Source organism: Molothrus ater, chromosome 16 (genome assembly GCF_012460135.2).
Source record: "Molothrus ater isolate BHLD 08-10-18 breed brown headed cowbird chromosome 16, BPBGC_Mater_1.1, whole genome shotgun sequence".
NCBI classification, from domain to species: domain Eukaryota; kingdom Metazoa; phylum Chordata; class Aves; order Passeriformes; family Icteridae; genus Molothrus; species Molothrus ater.
The window spans coordinates 15,301,012-15,315,929 of record NC_050493.2 but is presented as its reverse complement, the minus strand read 5'-3'; positions in this window follow the sequence as shown (position 1 = coordinate 15,315,929).

The following is a 14,918-nucleotide window of genomic DNA, read 5'->3' as shown; positions in this document are numbered from 1 at the left end:
AAGCTGTCACACGTGGTGGTGTCCCTGGTGCCACAGTGGAGGGAGCAGGACAGCTGGGCTTGGAGGTGCAGCAGGTCTGGGAGAGGATGCAGCAGTCCCAGCACCACCCCAGCTGCTGATGCTGCTCAGGACTAAGGAAAGGGTTGGGCACTGGGGCCATGGTGGGACAACCTGTCTCTTCCTCTGATGGATGTCACCTCCTCCTTTTCTCCTCTCTCCTCCTGTTCTTTCCACCACGCTGAATTCTTCATCCTGGCTGAATTTGGTGCTGTGGGACATCGCAGCCATGGGAAATGCATTTGCTTCACCAAGCTTCTGAAGTAGGTCCATGTGATTAACAGAGAAAAGGTGATGATTCTTCCCTTTAATTTCTTCACTCATCCTGTTAAAATGTGCTTAAAGAGTGGATTTCTTGGGCCGGAAAAAACTTGGTACTTGCAAACCACTCACTCCTTCTTCAGATGATACCCAAAAAAATCAGTCCCCTCACCTGGCCTGTGTTTTTGATGCTTTTCCAATAATACCTTTTGAGATCCTCTACCACAAATTTACCATCGGCACAAAAATCTTTGGAACTGTTGTACCAACTCTGGGGAGCTACCTGCTAAATCATGAACTGCAGTCTTTCCAATGGAAAGCTGTTTGGAGCATTGCCCATGTATTCCCAGAGACCAAGGAGCTGGAAGCTCCAGGCCACCAGCCACAGGTGGCACATGCACCTTGTCACCACCTCAGCCCTGAAGTGAACAACAGCTCGAGTCTCTCAGCAGCCAAAGGCCCAGGCTTCATTCTTGGGCACTGTGTAGGCACCTTCAGAGCTGTTTGGAAGGGGGAGAGCCTTCCCTTGCTCCTGTGGAGGTTGGAGGACAGAATTAAAAGAAGGTGCAGAGGAGGTCAAGGTCTGAGTCATTCTCTGTAGATATTTCTGCTTTATGGTCTCAGCTGAGCTCCAAATTCCAGTTGAGAGTGGTAAACTGGGTTGTTTCTGGTCATGGGTGGGGCCACAGGAACAATTTATTTCCAGCCTTAAGTTTTCCAGCAGGACACACCCAGTGCAGAGAGGAAACTTGGCCAACACCCGCGTATGGGTTCTGCAATGACAAAACACCAGTTTCCTGCCCCAGATCCCAAACTTGGGCCAGACATCTCCACAAACCTGGGGCACTTCCTGGCCCAGAGTGCTGCTGCAATGACTGTGAGGAGCTTTGTATGTTCTCCAGTACAGAAGGAAATTGGGATGGGATGGGATGGGATGGAATAGTTCAGTTGGAAGAGACCAACAGTGACCATCTTGTCCAGCTGAAGTCCTTTCAAACATTTACAATCTGAAGATGGGAATTACAGCAAGACAAAGCTCTCATTTCCTCTGAATTCACTGGAGTTGCAAGGAAAACTTTCCAACAGGGGAGGCATGAAATCCCTGGCACTGGCTAGGACAAGCTGGACATCTCCCTCTCTGCCACAGCGCTGCTGAGGAATCCCCAAAGCACAGGCAGTGACATTTCCACGTTGGCTGCCCCGAGCAGGGGGCTGGGAATGTTCATGGGAGCAGGAGTGGAGCCAGTGGGGCAGGGAGGAGGGGCTGGGGGATGAGTCCATCAGCTGGGAAAAGGGAGCATTGCGTAGAAGATCAGTGATCGAAACCATTTTTCATGCCAAAAACTTTATGCAGTAAGAGCTAATTACAGTTTAAATCCCAGAATAAGCAACATAGTCCTCCTCCCGTTGGGTTTGAATGATAATTCCTCTAGTAGTTCTTATTTCTAACACCACTTAGCACCAAAGTGAGCAGTGAACACAGCTAAAACCTTGTCTGGGAGACAGGAACCTGTCAGCCAACAAAGCCAGTGAAAGGTGTTTCCACAGGGAAAACATGGAAAAGACATGCAGGAAATTCCCAGCTGGTTTGCAACACCCAGGGTGGTTGGAGGGAGAGTGGCACAGAAAAGTAAACCAGAAAGTTCAGTGATTGGGTTACCAAAAGCCACATTGGTCTGGCAGAGGTGAGTTCTCTGCTTATGAACAGAGGGAATGAAAATGTTGAAAATGTGAAACAATTTATAGAAGGATTAATTCTGTATTTCTCAACCAACTAAGGACCACTGGGAATCAGGGCAGATGAGTTTAAGTAATCTGTGGAATAAAAATTATCCCAGAAACGTGGGAAGATGAGAGCAGAAGCAAATATAGTCCCAGCATCAGCTGTCATGGGTAATAGAGCCTCACGAATCAGGCTCTGAGAGATTTCCTCCATATCATTAAAACTGCAGCTTCTCTGGTGGCCTTGCTGGCACTGGGATGGGCCCTTCATGCCCAGCCCGGGTTTGATTTGAACACGTGGGAATGATGGCACGAGGGACAAAGCACAGGGGTCAGAGCAGAGGGAGGCTCCTGCTCTTTAGGTGGCTTCCAAAAGTGCTCCAGAGAACAGATGTGCAGGTCTGTGAGGGGCTCCCAAAACAGCAGCAAGTGGCATTTTAAATTTGGGTGTGGAACCCTGAAGAACAGAGAGGAAGAAGGAGCACAGCAGCATTCAAGGGGAAAGTAATTCCAGTAATTCAATAAAGCAAGAACTGCTCTGATCAAGGTGTCCTCAATTCCAATCTGAGCAAAGGTGGCTGAAACACCAATCTGAGTAAGACAAAATGGAAAGCTAAAGTGTCCATTCTGTTAGTGTGAAGCTCCCCTATCTTGTGCCTGTATCAAACACACACCCAGAGGTATTTTATATTAAATCTGGGCAACTGAGACCACCAGAGAATGTGCACTTGCCCAGAAAATGGAGGAACAGGATGGATAAAGAAATGCTCAGTGACTCAGAGAGAAGAACTGGCTCTGCTTTTCTTTTCAGGGATTGAGCTCTAAACCCCTGCAGGAGTACAGGAGCTGTGAGAGGCTTTGCACAGGACCCAATCAGCACCTTCACCATCCAGCCCACCTGGTGATCGTCCCTTGTGCCATGTCTTCCAAAAGATTAGGCTGGACAGAGAGACTGGGAGCTTTTTTACCCATCTGATCTTCTGTTTCATCACTGGAAAATGCTTTCACAGATGTCCTTGTTTCCACAGGTCTTTGGTTGGCAGCATTTCATGGGGACATGTGACTTGCATACCAGTAAGGCTCCCCTTGGCAGGTCCTTCCACTGCTTGCTGTTCCTTTCTCCTCAGAACTCTCCCAGGACTGAGCTGTGGTCTGTGTTTGGTGGCCTGGCCATTTTCTTGGCAGCTGGGAGAGATTTAAACTGACAGAGGGCAGGATTAGATTAGTAAAAAGGGAAAAATTCCTCCCTGTGAGGGTGGGCAGGCCCTGGCACAGGGTGCCCAGAGCAGCTGGGGCTGCCCCTGGATCCCTGGCAGTGCCCAAGGCCAGGCTGGATGGGGCTTGGAGCAGCCTGGGACAGTGGGAGGTGTCTCTGCCATGGCAGGGGTGGGATGAGATGATCCATAACATCTCTTCCAGCCCAAACCATTCCATGATTCAGTGGAATTCAGTCTGGGACTGTGGCTGCAGACAGAGCTGATCCTGCTGTTTTCCTGTTGGGATGTTCCCTCTGTTTGCCCTGAAGAGCAGCTGCCATGGACACACTCCTGCCTCATGGATCTCACCACACTTGATCTTTTGGGAAAGTGCTTTTCCCCAGCCCAGTAAATACCCAGACTGCTTTGAAAACTGCTCTCCTTCACCCTGCCTTCCCTCTCTGTGCTTGGATCTCACAGCTTGGTTTCTAACAGGGGACCAGGCAGGGGTGTCATCTCCCTTCCTTGCAGAAGGTGCTTTGTGGGTCCCAAAGTCCCACACAGGGACCCTTCCATGGGCTGGTTTCCAGCCCCTTCCAGGGGCTTGGCAATGTCAAAGCCACCAGAGAAGTGTCCTAGGGTGACGTTATGATGCTTGTATCCCCATTCCTGTGTTCTGTTTATGCTGGATATCATGTTCTGTGCCTTCCAGACTGGCTGTGAAGAGCGAATGTTTTGTTTTGGTTTTGCTATCAGCCGCTCCCCCACAGCTGGTGGGACACACAGACAGGGCAGTACATGGGTGCTGCTTTTGCTTTTTGCTTTGCTTTTCCCTTTGCTCTTGCTTCGGCTTTGCTCCTGCTTTGCTCTTGCTTTTTTGCTCCTGCTCATTAGTTAGTTTAGCTAAGCAGTCCAAATTTTCCCTGGACTGTTTCTCCTTTCCCTTTTTTGGACCTACTCGGACCTGCTCCGGACTGGGACCTGGGAAACACCGAGAGTTTGCACCTTGTGGCCAAGGTGCAGCAGCTACCCCAGCACAGGACAGACTGATAACAGAGCGAGCACTCCCAAGAGAGACTTTCTGAAGTTGTCTACTTTTTCAGAGCAGTGACAGAGTGGTGTCATCTGGTATTGTTCCTTTTGTGTGCTGGGGGTGCTGTGCCTGTTACAGAAACAGGTTCTTTCCACTTGTTTCCAAGGAATCCTTCCCGACCTGGCTGGGCACAGGGGCCATGTGGGTTTGCTTTCTGGAGGGGCCCCCTTTGGAGGTTTTCTCCCAAATTTGCCCTAAACCAGGACAAGAAGCCAAATGAGAGCTCTGTCACCCCTTCCACCCAGCTGGGTCGGGAATGTGAAAAACGCCAATCACTTGTTTTTAAAATTTTAAAAGTTTAATAGTAATAAAATGGTTATAAAAACAGTAATACAACTAGAGTAATAAGAATTTGGACAAATTGAATTAGGACAATATGAGACAATAAAGACAAAGAGTTATGGACATCCAGGTACCTTTTCTGGGCAGCACAAGCCCGAAAAAGGACCCATGTTAACAAAGGATTAACCCTTAAAAACAACAGCCTGTTGCATAGTCGTACACTTCATACATGATGCATAAATTCCATTCAAATACAGGATTCTGTCTGGTCATCATCAACCTTTTCCTTCTAATCCTAACAGCACCTTTGAGGTGAGAAGAAGTTCGTTTCTTCTGATAAGAGAGCAATAAATTCTTTTTCTCTGAAAGATTTAGGTGTCCTGGGGCTGCTATCTGGTGCCAGTGCCTCATTCCTTTCTTAAAAAAAATCCCACTAACATAGTTCTTATTTTAACTACAAAAGTTACCTTTTAATTACAAGACTACATTTATCATATTATTAAAATGTTAATACAGCACTACTAATCAATACATCAAAATACATACAGTAAATATCTGCACAGAGCCATATAAGATGCGCTTTTCACAGGAAGATCAGTGCCAGCTGCCAGCTGCAGACCCGAGCCTGTGCCCCTGCCTCTGCCCCGGTCTGCTGGCGATGCCTGGCACCTGCAGGGTGCAGGGTGTCCAGCACAGACGGCTCAGCAGCGAGGCAGAGCCGAGCAGAGCAGGGCAGAGCAGGGCCCTGGCCGAGCACGGGCGGCTCTGGCGGTGGCAGGAGCGGGGCTGAGCCCCGGGGCCGTGTCCGCTCCACGCTCGGTTTGCTCTGCGCTGCCTGATGGGCTCCGGCTGCCTTCAAGAGCCATTAACAGCAAGGCACGGAGAGAGCAGCAACAAAAGGCTCTGAAGGTGTCCCTTTCTTGCTTCCTCACCGGGCTGGGGGTGACCAAACCTGTGGAAGACAGGTGCTGGACAAGAGTGAGGCTCTCGCAGCTGAAAAATAAGAATAGATTTTAAAATCAGCAGAAGAAAAATGACAAAAGCCCCTGCAACCTGTCTGGGATGCTTTTGCCACTTGGGGAAGAGGAAATGAGGTTCAGAGACCAGCAAAAGAGGTTCTAAAGGGTGGGAAAAGCCACGGTGGAAGCTGCTGCTTTCCTGGATTTACACCCAGTCTCTTCCCACCCCACTTTTGTGCTCTCTGTCCCGTGACACACTGCATTCACTCACTTCCCCAGCTCTAATAAGACCTTCCCATTCCTGTCCCCTGTCATATCCTACTGCAGGACCTGAGGCAGGATTTCCTGGAGCCCTGGTGCTGGTTGGGTGGCCATGCACACACTGGATGGTCTGGTGGTTCTTCTACGAGATCCTGGTGACTTCCCATGGCAGCATTTCTTTGGATTTGGGTCTTTTACTGAACAAAGCCCAAGAAGCCTCACAAAAATTCTTACCACTTTTCAGATTTTGACTATTTTGTCCAATTCAGTTGAAATGGGGCCAGGCACTTAGGGAGGGGGAAGGCTGGGACAGGCAGCACGTCCAGGCAGCTGCACCCACAGCCCTGCATTGAAACTGTGAGAGGGACCAGGACAGGCAGGAGCTGGGACAGGAGCAGGGATGAGCTGGTGCTGCTGGGCTGCTCACTGCTCACCAGCACCTGGCAAGGCCAAGGCTTGCTGGAGCCATACAATGAGGAATTGGAGACAAGTCCATGTCAGTTGACACAACCTGGCTCCCTTCAGCTGCTCTGGCAGGTTTTTGGAGAGGATGAAGCTTGGCCAGTGACAGAGCAGCTCTGTGGCCAGTTGCCTTGGAAGCACTGGTCTGATCCATGCAGCACATTGATTCAGAAAAGAGGGAAAGATAAAAATAACCTGCTGCACGTTGGACAAAGCCAGGCTCTGGCTTGGGAACCTCTCCCAGGCAGGGAGTCAGCTCTGGCATGTTGTGCTTGGGTTGTCATTTGTCCTGCTCACCACCCACCTGCTTCTTAACCTGACATGGGTATTCAGGGAGAAATGGCAGAGCTGGAGGGAACTGGGAAGATGTGAGAGCCATGGGAAGGAAGAGGGCAAGTCCTGCTCTCTGGTCCTGCCCAGAGCCCAGGGTGGACAGCAGGGAAGGAGGCCCTGTGGGATGGAAATGGTGAGGAAGATCTGGGTGAGGGTCTGAGCCCACCTGGGCTTCTCCCAGTGCTCAGTGGGGTCGATGGAGGCACCAGGGTGCTGCAGGGTGCTGGGAAGGGTGTAGGGAGCAAAGGGGAGCACTGTGATCCTTCACTGTGACCCACCACAGATGTTGGAGGCAGAGCTGGTAACTTCAGCATAGCAAATGTGTGCAACACAACAGCAAGACAACAGACCAGAGAGAAACGGGAGGGTGAGCAGCTCTTTCAAGCAGCCAGGGAAGAAAAAATAATCAAAAAAAGCACTTTGGCTAGAAGGTGCTTTACAAAGTATTTATGAGGTGGGCTCGTTAAAAATGGATAAGCTGTGCAGTGAGGCTGCAGAACTCCTGCAAGCACCAGGGATGGGAACTTCTGCTGCCCAAGGAAGGCCAGGAGGAGCGAGCCTGAGCTCGGGGAAGCAGCATGGACATGATTGCTGTGCAGCCACACTGGGCTGCAGGACCTGCGCAGGTCCTGTTGTTCTGCTTTATTTGTGTTCAGGATCTGGGTTGGAAGGGATCTCTACCCCTCATTTTCCACCTCCTTTCTGCAGGAGCTGGAGTAGCTCCTGACACCAGGCTTGTGCCCCACACATTTTAGGGGCAACTGCATCCAGGCTGAACCCACTAGCAGCTTTGCAAACCTGGCTGCTCTGCACAGGGAAAAGGAGTAGGCTTGCATGCAAAGTGGAGGAGCACGGGGCACCCTCCGTCTTCTGCACAAAATGCTCCCGGCCAGAGCTGGCCGTAGGTTGGATGAGCCAGGAATAGCAAAGGAAGGGTACAACCTGCTGGGATGCAGCTTTGGAGGTGGCAGATGAGGAGGAGAGAGGAGAGTTTGCAGGGCGTGGATGAGGGATCGCAGACAGGTGGGGCCGGTGCGTTGGGTCAGCGCAGCGAGGGTGAGCCCTGCCCGCTCCCGCACCTGCACCTGCACCTGCACCTGCATGGCCCGGGGCAGCCAGATCCATCCCAGCGTGTCCATCCTGCCCGGACAATCCCACCCCCTCCTGTCCATCCTGCCCGGACAATCCCACCCCCACCGTGTCCATCCTGCCCGGACAATCCCACCCCCTCCTGTCCATCCTGCCCGGACAATCCCACCCCCCGTGTCCATCCTGCCCGGTCCGGTCCCAGCCCCCCCGTGTCCATCCTGCCCGGTCCGGTCCCCCCGTGCCGCGCTCCCCGCTCCCGGAGCCGTGGGCGCTGCGGCAGCCGCGTCCCATCGGCGCGGGCGGCGCTCCGCGATGTGATGGGGAACAGCTGCTCGGTGCAACGCGACCTCCCCCGGGCCGGGTCCCCCCGCTCGCAGCACCCGGCGGGGCGTGAGAAAAAGAGCAGCGCTGTCAGGGCCCATCAGCGCTGACGGGCACGGGGGGAGCGGCGGCGGCGGCGGGGGAGCGGGGCTGGAGGGGGCGGTCGTGGATCCTCGGCACGCGTGGGGCTGGGACAGGGTCCCTGGGGCAGGGGATGTGCCCCGGGTTGGTGTTCCCCGCAGCGGTGGTTGGATAAGAGGTAAAACAGGAGAGGCTTTGAGGAAGAGGAGGAGGAGGTGAGGCAAAGCCAGCAGGGTCTGTGTCCCTGGGACTGTGCTTGGGCAGCAGCTTGGCCTGGGTGGACGCTCTCTCCACAACCACAGCACCCCAGGGTCTGTGTCTCCTGTGCACAGCTGGGCTCTCCCGGGGTCCCACACTCAGACCATTCCTCTCTGATTCCCATTCACGCCCCCTGCTCTGTCCGGGCTGGGGCTCCAGGAGATGTTTCCAGCTGTGAGGAGCCGAGCACGGCCGGCAGATCCTCTAAAGGCACGGCTCAGCCTCCTGGCAACCCCGGCCGGGAAAAAAGCTCAAATCCCGTCTCGGTGGGTGAGAGCCTCCCTCCTGCCCTCAGCTCAGTGTCAGTGCTGCAGGCAGCGGCTGGGGGCAGCAACAGATGGGAACAGCTCTGTGCAGCTGTGAGCCGGAGCTGGGGCTGCTGAGCTGCAACTGGAGCTGGGCTGGGCTGCCCAGAGCACCCCTGCAGCACCGCCAGCCCTTGGAAAGGCCACAGGGAAAATACCTGCAGGAGGCAGCACGGTGAAGCACAGCCATGGAGCTGGGGGTGAGGGGCTGTGGGGCTGTCCTGTGACTGCCACAGGAACGTGGTCACTCCTGCTCCCTGCGGAAAGGGCCCTGTGCTGGGGCACTGCCAGCTAAAATGATCCCCAGAAAATGGGACTGGTGCTGAGGAGAGAGAGCTGCTGCTCTGGGAGATGCTGAAACAAGGGGAAGAAGGTCCTTCTGTCCCATATCAGATCTTCTCTGTAAAAGATTCACAAAATCATGGAATAGTTTGGGTTGGAAGGGACCTTAAGGGTCTTCTGGTTCCAACTGCCTTTCCCGAGGGTCTTCTCTCAGCTTCATATGGGAGTGGTTCCCTGGCCAAAATCCCCAGGTCACACCCATGTCAGACAACCCCCCCAAACACTCCAAATCTTCTCTGAGGATCCTGGAGTCCTTACCATGTCTTTACTCAGGCAAACATTTGTCCATCACTGACACAGGACAAAATACAGACTCCAAACAACATCTTATGGTGACACCTCCATAAGAACAAAACCAACAGCAGGCTGGGACTTGCTGCTCACCTTCCCCAGCAAAATCCAGGGGAGCACCAGGGTCTGCTCCATGAGCCTTGAGCTGCCAGGCTATGGGCAGGGGAGCTCAGCACCCTGGGGGCTCCAGCTCAGAGCAGAAACCTGCTCCTGTACCTGGTGAATCACTGCTGCTGTGGCTGTGGAATGGGATCTAGACTCTGGTTGTGTCTGGCCAAGACCAGACTAAAATCATTTGTAGAGACTCTGCAGCCAAGGCAGGAGCTTTCTGTGCAATCTCACTCAGGTTCACAATTTCCATGGAAATGGGGAAAGCTGAGGCTTCTCCACACCTTTGTCCACCAGCTCCATCTTTATTAGGAATCTTTTCACCATCCTAAAGGGTGAAACCTCATTGACTTGGCCCATGACAGCCCAATGTGTAGAGGTGGATTTGATGATCTGGAGACCTGAGCTGCACAGAGACCCTGACCCTTTTCCTTCAGGCCTCTGAAGTCCCTTCAGGCGAGTGAGAACCTTCAGTCATTAGAAAGGCTGCACTGAAACTAATTGCCCCAAAAGAGAAAAGCTTCACATCCCATCCCCAGGCCCCCAGGCCTTTAGGATTTCTACAGGCAGCATGAAATTAGTAAATTGCTATTTGTGTGATTCCCTAGACCCTTGCCCATAGGACATTTTTGCTCTGTCATATAATGTAAACTGCAGGCTTTGGATGTTCAGGGAATCAGAAGTAACTGGAAGAAGGAAATGTGATGAGGTTCCTTGGAGAGCTGCAGGCTCCCCAGAGCCTCTCTGGGAACGCAGCATCACACGCAGAGCTGAGAGAACCACTGGCCCCTCCTCAGCTGAGCACATCCATTTCCTCCCACGTGCTTATTGCTGGGGAAAAAAGTCACCATTACAGCCAAAATTGAATTTTTTAAAAAATTATAATGAATGGATGGATTTCATGGCAAAAGAGTTCTCTGCTGGTTCTGATCCTTGGTGTTCTTTGGTCCTTGTTTGTCTCCTTTATTTCAAGGTCACCCACTCAGGTGCAATCTGGGTATTTCTGTTACTGGTCAGTGCTGAATTTGAAGGTCCATCTGCAGACACAAATAATCATTCACACCAGAGAAACTGGGACAGACAGTTCCCAGCCCTCACTGGAAACACTTCCTGACAGCAATACCAGGCTTGGGGCTGCTCCTTGCCCTGACCATAGACAGGGGAAATGCTGGGTACACCCAGAACTCTGCACCTCCTCCCACCTTCAGACACAGAGCTGTAGAGCATCTCCAGCATCTCCAGCATCTCCAGCTGGAAAGGGACCATAAAGATCACCCAGTGCAGCTCCCTGCTCCCTGCAGGACCACCTGGAGTGAAACCATGGCACTGTGAGCATCATCCAGGTGTCTGAAATCGGGCAAAATGAATTTTGCTATTGCTCTGAAGCTTTCCTGTCCCCTAAAGTGCTTACCAGGTATCTTTGTTCCAGGTGGGTCATGTCTCACCCACCATTGCATCCATCACCTGTACAAAGGAGACCTGAGAAGCTCAAAAAATGGAGGACAAACATAAAAATCATGGAATTGTGTGGGCTTCTCTTGACCATGAGATGCTGCTGGGGAAACCTTGTTCGAAAGGCTGAAAGCCCTCTCCAGACACCTGTCCCTGGTTTGGTTTCAAAATAATTCAAAACAAAGTCTGGAATTCCCTCAGCAGCTCCTCTAGCACCAGAACAGGGCCAGAGGGATGAGCAGACCCTTAACCATTAGTCATTAACCATTAATTAGCCATGGACCATCAGCCATGGTGTGGTGCTGCACTCCTGGTGTCTGCTCAGCTGCTGCAGCCACGTGAATCATCTCCTTTTCTCTCCCATGGGGTGGTGTCAGAGAAAAGGGAGCAGTGGAGTGGACACACACCCTGTAAAGGAGATCTCATCGAATCACAGAATCACTCAGTCTGGAAAAGCCCTCTGAGGTCATTGAGCGCCACCATTAACCCAGCACTGTCCCCAAGTGCCACACCTGCATGGCTTTTTAACCCCTCCAGCGATGGGGACACCACTGCCCTGGAATCCTGGTCCAGTGTTTTGTGAACAGCTCAGGTGAGGGAGGTGGGAAGGGGCTCCAGGCTGCTGCAGGAGGGTTTTTGTCCAGAATGCAGAAGCAGAGAGTGAAGGACAGCAGGAGGAGATACTGAGAGCAGGGGAGGCAGGTGATGTCCTCTCATAACTGCTCTCCCAGGTCCAGCCTTGCACTTGTGCATGTTAAACCTTCTGCCCTGGTTTCTGGCTCCTGAAGGCCAGCAGGAAGGGCTTTCCAGGTTATTGTCCTGGGCAGCTGGGCACCCAGACAGCTCTCCAGCCAAACTAGAGGGGTGCTGCTGTGTTTGCCAGAAATCACGAGAGCAGTCTGATAAGAGACTTATCTCTTGACCTTCGAGCAGCAAACTCCATCCCCAGTGCCCACTGCTGCCACCCTGCATCCCATTTGGCCTGGAGGTGCCCGGAAGAGGGTGAGGAGCTCTGTGGTTCATTGATCCCAGCTCTCCAAGGCACAGGAGGTGTCTCAGCACCATCAGCATGGCCAGTTGTTATTGTCATTGCTGATTTCTGTACTCTCCTGCCTCTTCCTCCCTGGCCGGTTTGGTGGCCCTGTCATTACCAGCTTTCTCCAGCTGCCTGTCAGGGTCCTACTGGCCTCAGCCTTGCCTCAGGCTCCTGGATAACAAACAAGGCACACAAGAGTCCTTGGGCTTCCACGGACTTAATTAGCTGGTGTCATTTTAGGGATGTGTGTCCTGCTGGAGACACAGACAGCTCAGGAGCATCTTTAAATGCATCCAATTAGAGAAGCTTCAGGGACGAGCCGGCAGCTCCTGAGTGCAGGGGCTGCTCTGAGACCTCGTGTCCTCACTGAGGCTGGGGCTGAGTTGCTCTCCCCCTGGCAAGCACCAGGCTCTCCTCAGGTGGGACCTGTCACTGCTGAGGCCCTGGTGGCATTCCCAGCATCCTGCCTGGTTTTTCTCCAAGAAACCTGCCAGTGAATCCTGTCGTACTCAAAGCTTGGGTAGATGCTGGGATAAAATCAGTCAGTGTTTGCTGCAGTTTTCAGCAGCCCTGGATCTCCAAGGGAGCTGCTGCCTGGAGTCTTTGGGCACAGCACAACTCCCCTGTCCCTTCCCCACTGTCAGGTTCTGCTGGGTATGACAGGCTGGTGGGCCAATTCTCACTGTGACCACAATCAAGGAGTTGGACTTGGTGATCCCTGCACTGAGTTGGTCCCTCCCAGCTCAGGCTATTCTATGGTTCTTTGATAATCTCTTTCTGAGGTTCAGCCCAAGGAGATCCTTTATCCCTTAGGATGGTTCCCTAGGGAGTCTAAGGGGGCACATTCATGCCCTTCATGGGCACATGAACTCCTCTGCAGGCTGTGACTGAGGGCTGCCAGCACAAGCACCTCCTCACCACTCCAACGAGCTCATGCCCAGTGGGATCCACAAGGAGAAGCCACCCTGAGGTGCCACTGAGGGTCAATGGCTTGGGGACTTCACACAGAACCCCCACTGGCATGGCAGTGACCTGAATTACCTTGAAACCAAGTGAGAGGCCAGTGGAGTGAGGATGTGAATCACAGAACCACACAACGGTTTGGGTTGGAAAGATCTTTAAAGCCCATCCAGTTCCACCCCTCCCTGCAATGGGGATTCTACTGGCCCAGGCTCCTTCAAGCCCCCTCCAACCTGGCCTTGGACACCTCCAGGAATGGGCAACCACAGCTCCTGTGGGCACCCTGTGCCAGGGCCTCAGCACCCTCATTGTAAAAACCTTATTTATATCCTACCTAAATCTCCCTTTTTTCAGTTAAAAACCACCTTCATCCTATCACACCAGGCCCTGCTGAAAGGCTCATTTCTGTACCATGAGTGTTAGAGGATGTTTGCTGGGATGTGTTTGTTCTTTAACATCTGCACACAGCTGTTTGCAAAGCCCTCGTGGGGAGCTCTGCATTCCAGTCAACCATGAACATCTCCAGCCAAACACGAACACGCTCAGACTGCCAGAGCCTTCCTGTGCAAGGTGAGTTCATCCCTTCTCCCTGCCCACATCCTGGCTGTGACAGGTCACCTCTGGCACCTGCCTTTCCCCCGGGGAGGTCCCTTGGTGTCCCCATCCTCCCCTCCTGCCCAAGCCTCGCTGCTGCTCCCGGTAACAGCACCCACAGCATCCCCTCACCTCCACCTCGGCTCCCTCAGCAGGAGGCAGCCGGGTCAATCCCTTCCCCGGGGCTCAGAAATGATTAAATCAATTAAACCCTCGTGGAAGTGGGATTCCCATCCCGCCCCCAGTCCCGGATGTGGTGCTGAGGGGTCCGGGCTCCGCTGTGGGCAGCTCAGTGGCAGCGGCCGCCCAGCTCCGGCTCTCAAAGAGTTAACGCCGAGCAGCACCATTAATATTCTCACTGATAACCCCAAATACCAGCCCTGCACGGCTGTCGCTTTCATTAGCGCCGGGAAAATGAGCCCTTCAAAATAGGACAGGCGGCTGGGGGGGCGTGGGGAGGAGGGCTCTGGGGCCAAACATGCGATTTTCCGTGCGATTGACGGAAATTAAACCGCCCTCCAGTGACGTCAGGGGACATCGGGCCATGGCGAAGGATTCCCCAGCCCCCCTCGGCCCCGAGCCCCCCGGCCCTGCCCGGATGGGCGCCCCGAGCCCGGCAGCGGGAGGTGTGCGGGGGCTGTCACAGCGCATCAGCCGCGGCCCCGCTCCGCCACTCGGCTCCGGTCCTTGGCCGCAGAGCCGGGTGAAGAGACAGCGAGGCACTCAAGCGGCTGGCAGGGCCAGGGGAGCCGGGCACGGGCACAGCCAGGGGAGCCGGGCACAGCCAGGGCACAGCCAGGGGAGCCGGGCACAGCCAGGGGAGCCGGGCACGGGCACAGCCAGGGGAGCCGGGCACAGCCAGGAGTGCTGGGCACAGCCAGGGGAGCCAGGCACGGGCACAGCCAGGGGTGCTGGGCACAGCCAGGGGAGCCGGGCACGGGCACAGCCAGGGGTGCCGGGCACAGCCAGGGCACAGCCAGGAGAGCCAGGCACAGCCAGGGGTGCCAGGCACAGCCAGGGGTGCCAGGCACAGCCAGGGGTGCCAGGCACAGACAGGGGTGTTGGGCACAGCCAGGGGAGCCGGGCACGAGCACAGCCAGGGGTGCCAGGAACAGCCAGGGCACAGCCAGGGGTGCCGGGCACTGCCATACCGGGCACAGCCAGGAGTGCTGGGCACAGCCAAGGCACAGCCAGGGGAGCCGGGCACAGCCAGGTGAGCCGGGCACAGCCAGGAGTGCTGGGCACAGCCAGGGGAGCCGGGCACGGGCACAGCCAGGGGTGCTGGGCACAGCCAGGGGTGCCAGGCACAGCCAGGGATGCTGGGCACAGCCAGGGGTGCCGGGCACAGCCAGGGCACAGCCAGGTGAGCCGGGCACAGCCAGGAGTGCTGGGCACAGCCAGGGCACAGCCAGGAGAGCCAGGCACAGCCAGGGGACCCAGGCACAGCCAGGGGTG